The 12,158-nt window shown below is 43.9% G+C and overlaps 1 long non-coding RNA gene across 1 annotated transcript in view; it reads left to right on the forward strand.

The window, feature by feature from the left end:
* The window catches only part of LOC134911510 (uncharacterized), a 287,243-nt gene extending 275,603 nt beyond the window's left edge, over positions 1–11,640 (forward strand). Inside the window, exon 3 of the long non-coding RNA XR_010176630.1 lies at positions 11,427–11,640. This is a non-coding gene — a long non-coding RNA (uncharacterized LOC134911510). The remainder of the gene's footprint in view (positions 1–11,426) is intronic.
* The last annotated feature ends 518 nt before the right edge of the window (positions 11,641–12,158 follow it).

The raw sequence follows: 12,158 nt of genomic DNA on the forward strand, positions 1-12,158 counted from the left end.
GCCTGTACGCCGAAAGTGTCCCGCAATTCTTCTGGCCACCGACAGCATCTCTTGCACGCCCCTCTCGTTTTTTAAAAAATTCTGCACCACCAAATTCAAGGTATGTGCAAAACATGGGACGTGCTGGAATTTGCCCATATTTAATGCACACACAATATTGCTGGCGTTGTCCGATGCCACAAATCCACAGGAGAGTCCAATTGGGGTAAGCCATTCCGCGATGATCTTCCTCAGTTGCCGTAAGAGGTTTTCAGCTGTGTGCGTATTCTGGAAACCGGTGATACAAAGCGTAGCCTGCCTAGGAAAGAGTTGGCGTTTGCGAGATGCTGCTACTGGTGCCGCCGCTGCTGTTCTTGCGGCGGGAGTCCATACATCTACCCAGTGGGCTGTCACAGTCATATAGTCCTGACCCTGCCCTGCTCCACTTGTCCACATGTCCGTGGTTAAGTGGACATTGGGTACAACTGCATTTTTTAGGACACTGGTGAGTCTTTTTCTGACGTCCGTGTACATTCTCGGTATCGCCTGCCTAGAGAAGTGGAACCTAGATGGTATTTGGTAACGGGGGCACACTGCCTCAATAAATTGTCTAGTTCCCTGTGAACTAACGGCGGATACCGGACGCACGTCTAACACCAACATAGTTGTCAAGGCCTCAGTTATCCGCTTTGCAACAGGATGACTGCTGTGATATTTCATCTTCCTCGCAAAGGACTGTTGGACAGTCAATTGCTTGGTGGAAGTAGTAAAAGTGGGCTTACGACTTCCCCTCTGGGATGACCATCGACTCCCAGCAGCAACAACAGCAGCGCCAGCAGCAGTAGGCGTTACACGCAAGGATGCATCGGAGGAATCCCAGGCAGGAGAGGACTCGTCAGAATTGCCAGTGACATGGCATGCAGGACTATTGGCATTCCTGGGGAAGGAGGAAATTGACACTGAGGGAGTTGGTGGGGTGGTTTGCGTGAGCTTGGTTACAAGAGGAAGGAATTTACTGGTCAGTGGACTGCTTCCGCTGTCGCCCAAAGTTTTTGAACTTGTCACTGACTTATTATGAATGCGCTGCAGGTGACGTATAAGGGAGGATGTTCCGAGGTGGTTAACGTCCTTACCCCTACTTATTACAGCTTGACAAAGGCAACACACGGCTTGACAAATGTTGTCCGCATTTCTGGTGAAATACTTCCACACCGAAGAGCTGATTTTTTTGGTATTTTCACCAGGCATGTCAACGACCCTATTCCTCCCACGGACAACAGGTGTCTCCCCGGGTTCTTGACTTAAACAAACCACCTCACCATCAGAATCCTCCTTGTCAATTTCCTCCCCAGCGCCAGCAACACCCATATCCTCCTCATCCTGGTGTACTTCAACACTGACATCTTCAATCTGACTATCAGGAACTGGACTGCGGGTGCTCCTTCCAGCACTTGCAGGGGCGTGCAAATGGTGGAAGGCGCATGCTCTTCACGTCCAGTGTTGGGAAGGTCAGGCATCGCAACCGACACAATTGGACTCTCCTTGTGGATTTGGGATTTCGAAGAACGCACAGTTCTTTGCGGTGCTTTTGCCAGCTTGAGTCTTTTCAGTTTTCTAGCGAGAGGCTGAGTGCTTCCATCCTCATGTGAAGCTGAACCACTAGCCATGAACATAGGCCAGGGCCTCAGCCGTTCCTTGCCACTCCGTGTGGTAAATGGCATATTGGCAAGTTTACGCTTCTCCTCCGACAATTTTATTTTAGATTTTGGAGTCCTTTTTTTACTGATATTTGGTGTTTTGGATTTGACATGCTCTGTACTATGACATTGGGCATCGGCCTTGGCAGACGACGTTGCTGGCATTTCATCGTCTCGGCCATGACTAGTGGCAGCAGCTTCAGCACGAGGTGGAAGTGGATCTTGATCTTTCCCTAATTTTGGAACCTCAACATTTTTGTTCTCCATATTTTAATAGGCACATCTAAAAGGCACCTCAGGTAAACAATGTAGATGGATACTAGTATACTTATGGATGGACGAGCGACTGCCGACACAGAGGTAGCTACAGCCGTGGACTACCATACTGTGTCTGCTGCTAATATAGACTGGATGATAATGAGATGAAATCAATATATATATATATATAATATCACTAGTACTGCAGCCGGACAGGTATATATATTTATTATGTAATGACTGATGATGGACCTGCTGGACACTGTCAGCTCAGCAGCACCGCAGACTGCTACAGTAAGCTACTATAGTAGTATGTATAAAGAAGAAAGAAAAAAAAAAACCACGGGTAGGTGGTATACAATTATGGATGGACGAGCGACTGCCGACACAGAGGTAGCTACAGCCGTGGACTACCGTACTGTGTCTGCTGCTAATATAGACTGGATGATAATGAGATGAAATCAATATATATTATATCACACTAGTACTGCAGCCGGACAGGTAGATATATTTATTATGTAATGACTGATGACGGACCTGCTGGACACTGTCAGCTCAGCAGCACCACAGACTGCTACAGTAAGCTACTATAGTAGTATGTATAAAGAAGAAAAAAAAAAAAAACCACGGGTAGGTGGTATACAATTATGGATGGACGAGCGACTGCCGACACAGAGGTAGCTACAGCCGTGGACTACCGTACTGTGTCTGCTGCTAATATAGACTGGATGATAAGGAGATGAAATCAATATATATATATATATAATATCACTAGTACTGCAGCCGGACAGGTATATATATTTATTATGTAATGACTGATGACGGACCTGCTGGACACTGTCAGCTCAGCAGCACCGCAGACTGCTACAGTAAGCTACTATAGTAGTATGTATAAAGAAGAAAGAAAAAAAAAACCACGGGTAGGTGGTATACAATTATGGATGGACGAGCGACTGCCGACACAGAGGTAGCTACAGCCGTGGACTACCGTACTGTGTCTGCTGCTAATATAGACTGGATGATAAGGAGATGAAATCAATATATATATATATATAATATCACTAGTACTGCAGCCGGACAGGTATATATATTTATTATGTAATGACTGATGACGGACCTGCTGGACACTGTCAGCTCAGCAGCACCGCAGACTGCTACATTAAGCTACTATAGTAGTATGTATAAAGAAGAAAGAAAAAAAAAACCACGGGTAGGTGGTATACAATTATGGATGGACGAGTGACTGCCGACACAGAGGTAGCTACAGCCGTGGACTACCGTACTGTGTCTGCTGCTAATATAGACTGGATGATAAGGAGATAAAATCAATATATATATATATATAATATCACTAGTACTGCAGCCGGACAGGTATATATATTTATTATGTAATGACTGATGACGGACCTGCTGGACACTGTCAGCTCAGCAGCACCGCAGACTGCTACAGTAAGCTACTATAGTAGTATGTATAAAGAAGAAAGAAAAAAAAAAACCACGGGTAGGTGGTATACAATTATGGATGGACGAGCGACTGCCGACACAGAGGTAGCTACAGCCGTGGACTACCGTACTGTGTCTGCTGCTAATATAGACTGGATGATAAGGAGATGAAATCAATATATATATATAATATCACTAGTACTGCAGCCGGACAGGTATATATATTTATTATGTAATGACTGATGACGGACCTGCTGGACACTGTCAGCTCAGCAGCACCGCAGACTGCTACAGTAAGCTACTATAGTAGTATGTATAAAGAAGAAAGAAAAAAAAAAAAACCACGGGTAGGTGGTATACAATTATGGATGGACGAGCGACTGCCGACACAGAGGTAGCTACAGCCGTGGACTACCGTACTGTGTCTGCTCTAATATAGACTGGATGATAAGGAGATGAAATCAATATATATATATATATATAATATCACTAGTACTGCAGCCGGACAGGTATATATATTTATTATGTAATGACTGATGACGGACCTGCTGGACACTGTCAGCTCAGCAGCACTGCAGACTGCTACAGTAAGCTACTATAGTAGTATGTATAAAGAAGAAAGAAAAAAAAAAACCACGGGTAGGTGGTATACAATTATGGATGGACGAGCGACTGCCGACACAGAGGTAGCTACAGCCGTGGACTACCGTACTGTGTCTGCTGCTAATATAGACTGGATGATAATGAGATGAAATCAATATATATATATATATAATATCACTAGTACTGCAGCCGGACAGGTATATATATTTATTATGTAATGACTGATGACGGACCTGCTGGACACAGTCAGCTCAGCAGCACCGCAGACTGCTACAGTAAGCTACTATAGTAGTATGTATAAAGAAGAAAGAAAAAAAAAAAACCACGGGTAGGTGGTATACAATATTATATATATATTATATACAATTATATATATATATATATATATATATATATTAAACTGGTGGTGACTGGTGGTCAGGTCACTGGTCACACTATCAGCAACTTGCAAGTAGTACTCCTAAGCAGACAATCACAATATATATTATACTGGTGGTCAGTGTGGTCACAATGGCAGTGTGGCACTCTGGCAGCAAAAGTGTGCACTGTACGTTATATGTACTCCTGAGTCCTGCTCTCAGACTCTAACTGCTCCCCACTGTCAGTGTCTCCCCCACAAGTCAGATAATATACAGTCACACTATCTATCACTTCAGCAAGTAACTAGTACTCCTCCTAATGCTCCCCAAAATTACTACTGTGTCTCTCTCTACTGTCTCACTCTCTTCTCTATAAACGGAGAGGACGCCAGCCACGTCCTCTCCCTATGAATCTCAATGCACGTGTGAAAATGGCGGCGACGCGCGGCTCCTTATATAGAATCCGAGTCTCGCGATAGAATCCGAGCCTCGCGAGAATCCGACAGCGGGATGATGACGTTCGGGCGCGCTCGGGTTAACCGAGCAAGGCGGGAAGATCCGAGTCGCTCGGCCCCGTGTAAAAAAACATGAAGTTCGGGCGGGTTCGGATTCCGAGGAACCGAACCCGCTCATCCCTACTTAATTTGTTGGCTTTATTTAAATGATTGATTTGTTTGAGGCGCTGAACAAGTCGTTTCTTTTGTTGTTCTGCGGGGAGGGGAAGTTAGGATTAGGCTGCGGGGAGGGGAGGTTAGGGTTGGCTGATGCACTGTGGTGAGTAAGCAGACATCCAAAGTAGTCCCTCCCACCCCTTCTTACCCCTTATGCTACCTGGACTGCATCACTGTAAACTTCTCCTCCAGAGCTGCTCTGCACGCAAAGACCAGAGCAAAAGATAAAAATAAAAATTTTGTGGGGAGGTAGTGGAGTGTTGTGTATAGTGATGTATTGTGGTGAAGTAGTGATATTATACAGTGTGAGGGAGAGAGTGTAGTGATGTAGTGTGGAGAGTTAGTGCTGAGATATAGAGGTCTATTTACTAAGCCTTGGATGGTGATAAAGCACCAGCCAATCAGCTACTAACTGTAATTTTTGAAACCCAGCCTGTGAAATGGCAGTTAGGAGCCGATTGGCTGGGACGTTATCTCCGTCGACTTTATCTCCATCCCAGGCTTAGTAAATAGACCCCATAGTGCTGAGTAGTGATGAGCGGGTTCGGTTCCTCGTAAACCGAACCCACCCGAACTTCACCCATTTTACACGGGTCCGAGGCATACTCGGATTCTCCCGTATGGCTCGGTTAACCTGAGCGCTCCCGAACGTCATCATTCCGCTGTCGGATTCTCGAGAGATTCGGATTCTATATAAGGAGCCGCGCGTCGCTGCCATTTTCACTTGTGCATTGGAAATGTTAGGGAGAGGACGTGGCTGGCGTCCTCTCCGTTTATTAATGTTGCTGCAAATATTTGTGCTTATTGCTTAATTGTGGGGACTGGGGAGCAGCTGTATTATATATAGGAGGAGTACAGTGCAGAGTTTTGCTGATCAGTGACCACCAATTTTATCCGTTCTCTGCCTGAAAAACGCTCCATATCTGTGCTCAGTGTGCTGCATATATCTGTGCTCACACTGCTTTATTGTGGGGACTGGGGACCAGCAGTATTGGAGTACAGTGCAGAGTTTTGCTGACCAGTGACCACCAGTATACGTTGTCTGCCTGAAAAACGCTCCATATCTGTGCTCAGTGTGCTGCATATATCTGTGCTCACACTGCTTTATTGTGGGTACTGGGGACCACCAGTATATTATATAGGAGGAGTACAGTGCAGAGTTTTGCTGACCAGTGACCACCAGTATACGTTGTCTGCCTGAAAAACGCTCCATATCTGTGCTCAGTGTGCTGCATATATCTGTGCTCACACTGCTTTATTGTGGGTACTGGGGACCACCAGTATATTATATAGGAGGAGTACAGTGCAGAGTTTTGCTGACCAGTGACCACCAGTATATATAGCAGTACGGTACGGAAGGCCACTGCTCTACCTACCTCTGTGTCGTCAAGTATACTATCCATCTAGATTCTATACCTGTGGTGCATTTTAGTTTTGCAGTTTGCTGACAGTGACCACCAGTATATATAGCAGTACGGTACGGAAGGCCACTGCTCTACCTACCTCATTGTCGTCAAGTATACTATCCATCTAGATTCTATACCTGTGGTGCATTTTAGTTTTGCAGTTTGCTGACAGTGACCACCAGTATATATAGCAGTACGGTACGGAAGGCCACTGCTCTACCTACCTCTGTGTCGTCAAGTATACTATCCATCCATACCTGTGGTGCATTTCAGTTGTGTGCAGTATATATAAGAATAGGCCATTGCTATTGATACTGGCATATAATTCCACACATTAAAAAATGGAGAACAAAAATGTGGAGGGTAAAATAGGGAAAGATCAAGATCCACTTCCACCTCGTGCTGAAGCTGCTGCCACTAGTCATGGCCGAGACGATGAAATGCCATCGTCGTCTGCCAAGGCCGATGCCCAATGTCATAGCAGAGAGCATGTAAAATCCAAAAAACAAAAGTTCAGTAAAATGACCCAAAAATCAAAATTAAAAGCGTCTGAGGAGAAGCGTAAACTTGCCAATATGTAATTTACGACACGGAGTGGCAAGGAACGGCTGAGGCCCTGGCCTATGTTCATGGCTAGTGGTTCAGCTTCACATGAGGATGGAAGCACTCATCCTCTCGCTAGAAAACTGCAGTGCCACTCCTAGATGGGCCAGGTGTTTGTGTTGGCCACTTGTGTCACACAGTGACCTTGGTGCGCCTCTTTTTTTCTTTGCATCATGTGCTGTTTGGGGACAATTTTTTTGAAGTGCCATCCTGTCTGACACTGCAGTGCCACTCCTAGATGGGCCAGGTGTTTGTGTCGGCCACTTGTGTCGCTTAGCTTAGTCACACAGCGACCTTGGTGTGCCTCTTTTTTTCTTTGCATCATGTGCTGTTTGGGGACAATTTTTTTGAAGTGCCATCCTGTCTGACACTGCAGTGCCACTCCTAGATGGGCCAGGTGTTTGTGTCGGCCACTTGTGTCGCTTAGCTTAGTCACACAGCGACCTTGGTGCGCCTCTTTTTTTCTTTGCATCATGTGCTGTTTGGGGACAATTTTTTTGAAGTGCCATCCTGTCTGACACTGCAGTGCCACTCCTAGATGGGCCAGGTGTTTGTGTCGGCCACTTGTGTCGCTTAGCTTAGTCACACAGCGACCTTAGTACGCCTCTTTTTTTCTTTGCATCATGTGCTGTTTGGGGACAATTTTTTAGAAGGGCCATCCTGTCTGACACTGCAGTGCCACTCCTAGATGGGCCAGGTGTTTGTGTCGGCCACTTGTGTCGCTTAGCTTAGTCACACAGCGACCTTAGTACGCCTCTTTTTTTCTTTGCATCATGTGCTGTTTGGGGACAATTTTTTAGAAGGGCCATCCTGTCTGACACTGCAGTGCCACTCCTAGATGGGCCAGGTGTTTGTGTCGGCCACTTGTGTCGCTTAGCTTAGTCACACAGCGACCTTGGTGTGCCTCTTTTTTTCTTTGCATCATGTGCTGTTTGGGGACTATTTTTTGGAAGTGCCATCCTGTCTGACACTGCAGTGCCACTCCTAGATGGGCCAGGTGTTTGTGTCGGCCACTTGTGTCGCTTAGCTTAGTCACACAGCGACCTTGGTGCGCCTCTTTTTTTCTTTGCATCATGTGCTGTTTGGGGACTATTTTTTTGAAGTGCCATCCTGCCTGACACTGCAGTGCCACTCCTAGATGGACCAGGTGTTTGTGTCGGCCACTTGTGTCGCTTAGCTTAGCCATCCAGCGACCTCGGTGCAAATTTTAGGACTAAAAATAATATTGTGAGGTGTGAGGTGTGAGGTGTTCAGAATAGACTGAAAATGAGTGGAAATTATGGTTATTGAGGTTAATAATACTATGGGATCAAAATGACCCCCAAATTCTATGATTTAAGCTTTTTTTGAGGGTTTTTTGTAAAAAAACACCCGAATCCAAAAAAAAAATTTCAGGGAGGTTTTGGCAAAACGCGTCCGAATCCAAAACACGGCCGCGGAACCGAATCCAAAACCAAAACACAAAACTCGAAAAATGTCCGGTGCACATCTCTAGTGCTGAGATGTAGTGTGGGAAGGTAGCATAGTGATGTAGTGTGGGGAGGTAGTGTAGTATAGTGTTGAGGTGTAGTGTGGGGTGGTAACGTAGTGATGTAGTGTGGGGTGGTAGTGCAGTGATATAGTGCGGAGGTAGTATGGGTAAGTAATGCAGTGATTTACTGTAGTGCGGAGATGTAGTGTGAGGAGGTAACGTAGCGATATAGTGTGGGTTGGTAGTGCAGTGATATGGTGCAGAGATGAGGCGTGGGGCCGTAGCGTAGCAATGTAGTGTGAGATGGTAGTGCAGTGATATGGTGCAGAGATGTAGTGTGAGGAGGTAGCAGAGTGATGTAGTGTGGGGTGGTAGTGCAGTGATATGGTGCAGAGATGTAGTGTGGGGAGGTAGCGTAGTAATATAGTGATGAGATGTAGTATGGGGAGGTGGTTCAGGGATATAGTATAGGGGTGTAGTGTTGGGAGGTAGTTTGGGTATGTATAGTGCTGGGATGTAGGGTGAGGGGGTAACAATGTGATATAGTTCAGGCATGTTTTGCAGAGATGTGGGAGTGATATAGTGCAGAGATGTAGTATAGTGAAGATATGTAATATAGGGAGGTACTGTAGTGCAGTGATGTAGTATGCCCCCACACCACCCTGGACACACAGGGAGAACTTCTGTGCAGCGATCACACGCCCGGTGGCGGCACTTAATAGGCCCTTCATAAATTTCAGCTCAGGCCTATGTGGATCTTAATCTGGCACTGTGTGTGTGTGTGGGAGGGGGGGGGTGATTACTGGGGGTATCTTGAATAAATGTTGGCAGCACTGTGTTTATGTGTGTGAATGGTTTTTTGTTTTTTTTGTGTGTGAATGTTTTTAAGTGAGGTGTGTGTCTGTGTTTTTTAAAGGAAAGTTGTGTGTTTAAGTGAAAGAGGCGTGTGTGTGTGTGTGTGTGTGTGTGTGTAATTGTGTGTAAGTAAAAGTGGCATGTGTGTGTTTGTGTAATTGTGTGTGTTTAAGTGAAAGTGACGTGTGTGTGTGTAATTGTGTGTAAGTGAAAGTGGCGTGTGTGTAAGTGAAAGTGGTGTGTGTGTGTGTAAGTGAAAGAGGCATGTGTGTAATTGTGTGTGTAAGTGAAAGTGACATGGGTGTGTGTAATTGTGTGAAAGTGGCGTGTGTGTGTGTGTAAGTGAAGGTGGCGTGTGTGTGTAATTGTGTGTAAGTGAAAGTGACGTGTGTGTGTAATTGTGTGTAAGTGAAAAAGGCACATGTAAGTGAAAAAGGCACATGTAAGTGAAAAAGGCGTGTGTGTAAGTGAAAAAGGAGTGTATATGTAAGCGAAAGAGGTGTGTGTGTAAGTGAAAGAGGCGTGTGAGTTAGTGAAAGAGGTGTGTGTGTGTGTATGTATGTAAGTGAAAAAGACGTGTGTGTAAAGGAAAGAAGCATGTGTGTAAGTGAAAGAGGCGTGTGAGTTAGTGAAAAAGGTGTGTGTGTGTGTGTGTAAGTGAAAGAGGTGTGTGTGTTTTCAGTGAAAAAGGCATGTGTGTGTGCAAGGAAAAGGTATGCGTGTATGTAAGCAAAAGATATGTGTGTGTGTGTATCTATACTATTGTGAAAGGCACCTGAGTATGCTGCCACTGTTCACCCTGTGTACCAAATATATACATATGGCGTATATGTATGTGTATATATATATATATATATATATATATATCCCTATATGTATAGGGGGGGGCACCAACATTTTATTATGCCTCCGGGCGACAGGGGCGAACTTACGCCACTGATATGATCTATTATCATGGCATTGTAGTTTCCTTTTTATATTTATGTTTATTATTCCTAGCACCTAGGAAAGGATCTCTGTTTATTTTCTTTTAAACTGTATGCTGTATGGTGTTAGGTGACATCATAGGATATCCCATCCTGGTTGCTGCTTTGCGCAGAACTTTAGTTAGCACCTTGTTTCACATAAAAAAAAGACAACAACATTTTGGACACAAACACTTTTTTTTGTGTTTTTTTCATAAACATTTTATTGATTTTATAAAGGAAAGCACCCAGCAATTAAACAGTCAGTACATAAATATACCATGTATAAGTGAGGTATATGCATATATAGACAAAAGAAAATCCACAGAGCTGTTGAGCGGTGCCCAACTCGGTATATGCATATCAAATTCTCCAAAAGATATGTACTGTTATGGAAAACCGTAATAACAAGTTATATAGAACTTAGAAATAAGGCAGAGGACGATGGGGGAAGGGGGGGGGGGGGGGGTACGTCGGGGAAGAGGGGGAAATGAGAATGTTTACGGACATTGAATATGAAATTAAAATACCATACAAATATCAAGATATGATACCATTCCCAAAAGAAGCAAATATGTGTCCACAACAATTCAATAACACATCCTAAATAGACCAGAATGGGCAAGAAGCGTGTTATATATTAGAAGCATAGACATATACAATAGAAACTCCATATCAGTGGGGATCACTCAACAAGTCTCAGGGAGTTACTGTGGTTGTTTCAAGTATTTTTCTGTGTAAATACCATTTCGTAGTTTCAAATTGGGCAAATATCTGAGTTTGAGTCTCAATTGATAATGTATTGATATAAGGGTTCCATTTTTTATAAAAACGTACTACCCCCTTTCCTATATCAGTGGAATAACAGTCAATATACTGTATAGAATTTTAAGCAGTTTCTGGTGAACCGCTGCTAAAGTTGGGGAATGCTTAGATATCCATCTTTTGAGAATAACCTGTTTCGCGACTGTAACCAGTAGCGTCAAAAAAGGATATAAATATGTATGATCTGCAGAGAGATGCCATTCTGTAAAATCTGCCAGAAGTAGGACTTGCGGATGTAAGATGGCTCCTATATTAAAAGTGGAATTAATATATTGAATTATTTTATTCCAGAACCTTTTTATGCTGACACAGTCCCAGAAGTTATGATAAAATGTTGCCGAGGAATGGAAGCATTTCAAGCATCATCCAGTCTCCTCTCGAACAAAGTGCTTTCTCTGGGTTTGTGAAATATACGCTCTATAGTCAGTCTTGATATGTATTTCTTGCAAAGATGATGCTCACAACAAACGTAATGTTCTGTCATATTGATGGAATATATCAGCTGGCTTGTCTATATTAGTAATAAATTGTTTCCATGACAACATATTCTGGCTCTGGAATTTGTTAACTGACACAGTAATTAAGTCTTCATATAAGAATCTCGTTTTGTAGGGACGTGTTCTTACTAAATACAGTAAAGGTGAAAGAGGGTCAGATCTAGATACATCTGCCACCGCCGGTGGCAAAGAAGCAATATAATGTCTGATTTGTAGGTAGCCGTAAAAACAAGAATTATGTAAACCAAACTCCTCCTGAAAGGCCACAAAGGGAAGTACTCTACCACCCGGATAAAAAACATCCGCAATCTGTTTTATACCCTTCAATTTTAAGCGATAAAAAAACGCATCATCTAGGCCGGGTGTAAAAAGCGGATTGCCCCAGAAAGATAACAAGTGAGAGTACAATGGGTTTCTAGATATCTTTCTATTAGTAGCCAACCACGTGTGATATATATCCCTGAAAAGTAAGTGTTTGCCTACAACTTCCGGTAATTTAGACTTGGGCAAGTGTAACAAAGCACCG

This window comes from Pseudophryne corroboree, chromosome 4 (genome assembly GCF_028390025.1).
Source record: "Pseudophryne corroboree isolate aPseCor3 chromosome 4, aPseCor3.hap2, whole genome shotgun sequence".
NCBI lineage: Eukaryota > Metazoa > Chordata > Amphibia > Anura > Myobatrachidae > Pseudophryne > Pseudophryne corroboree.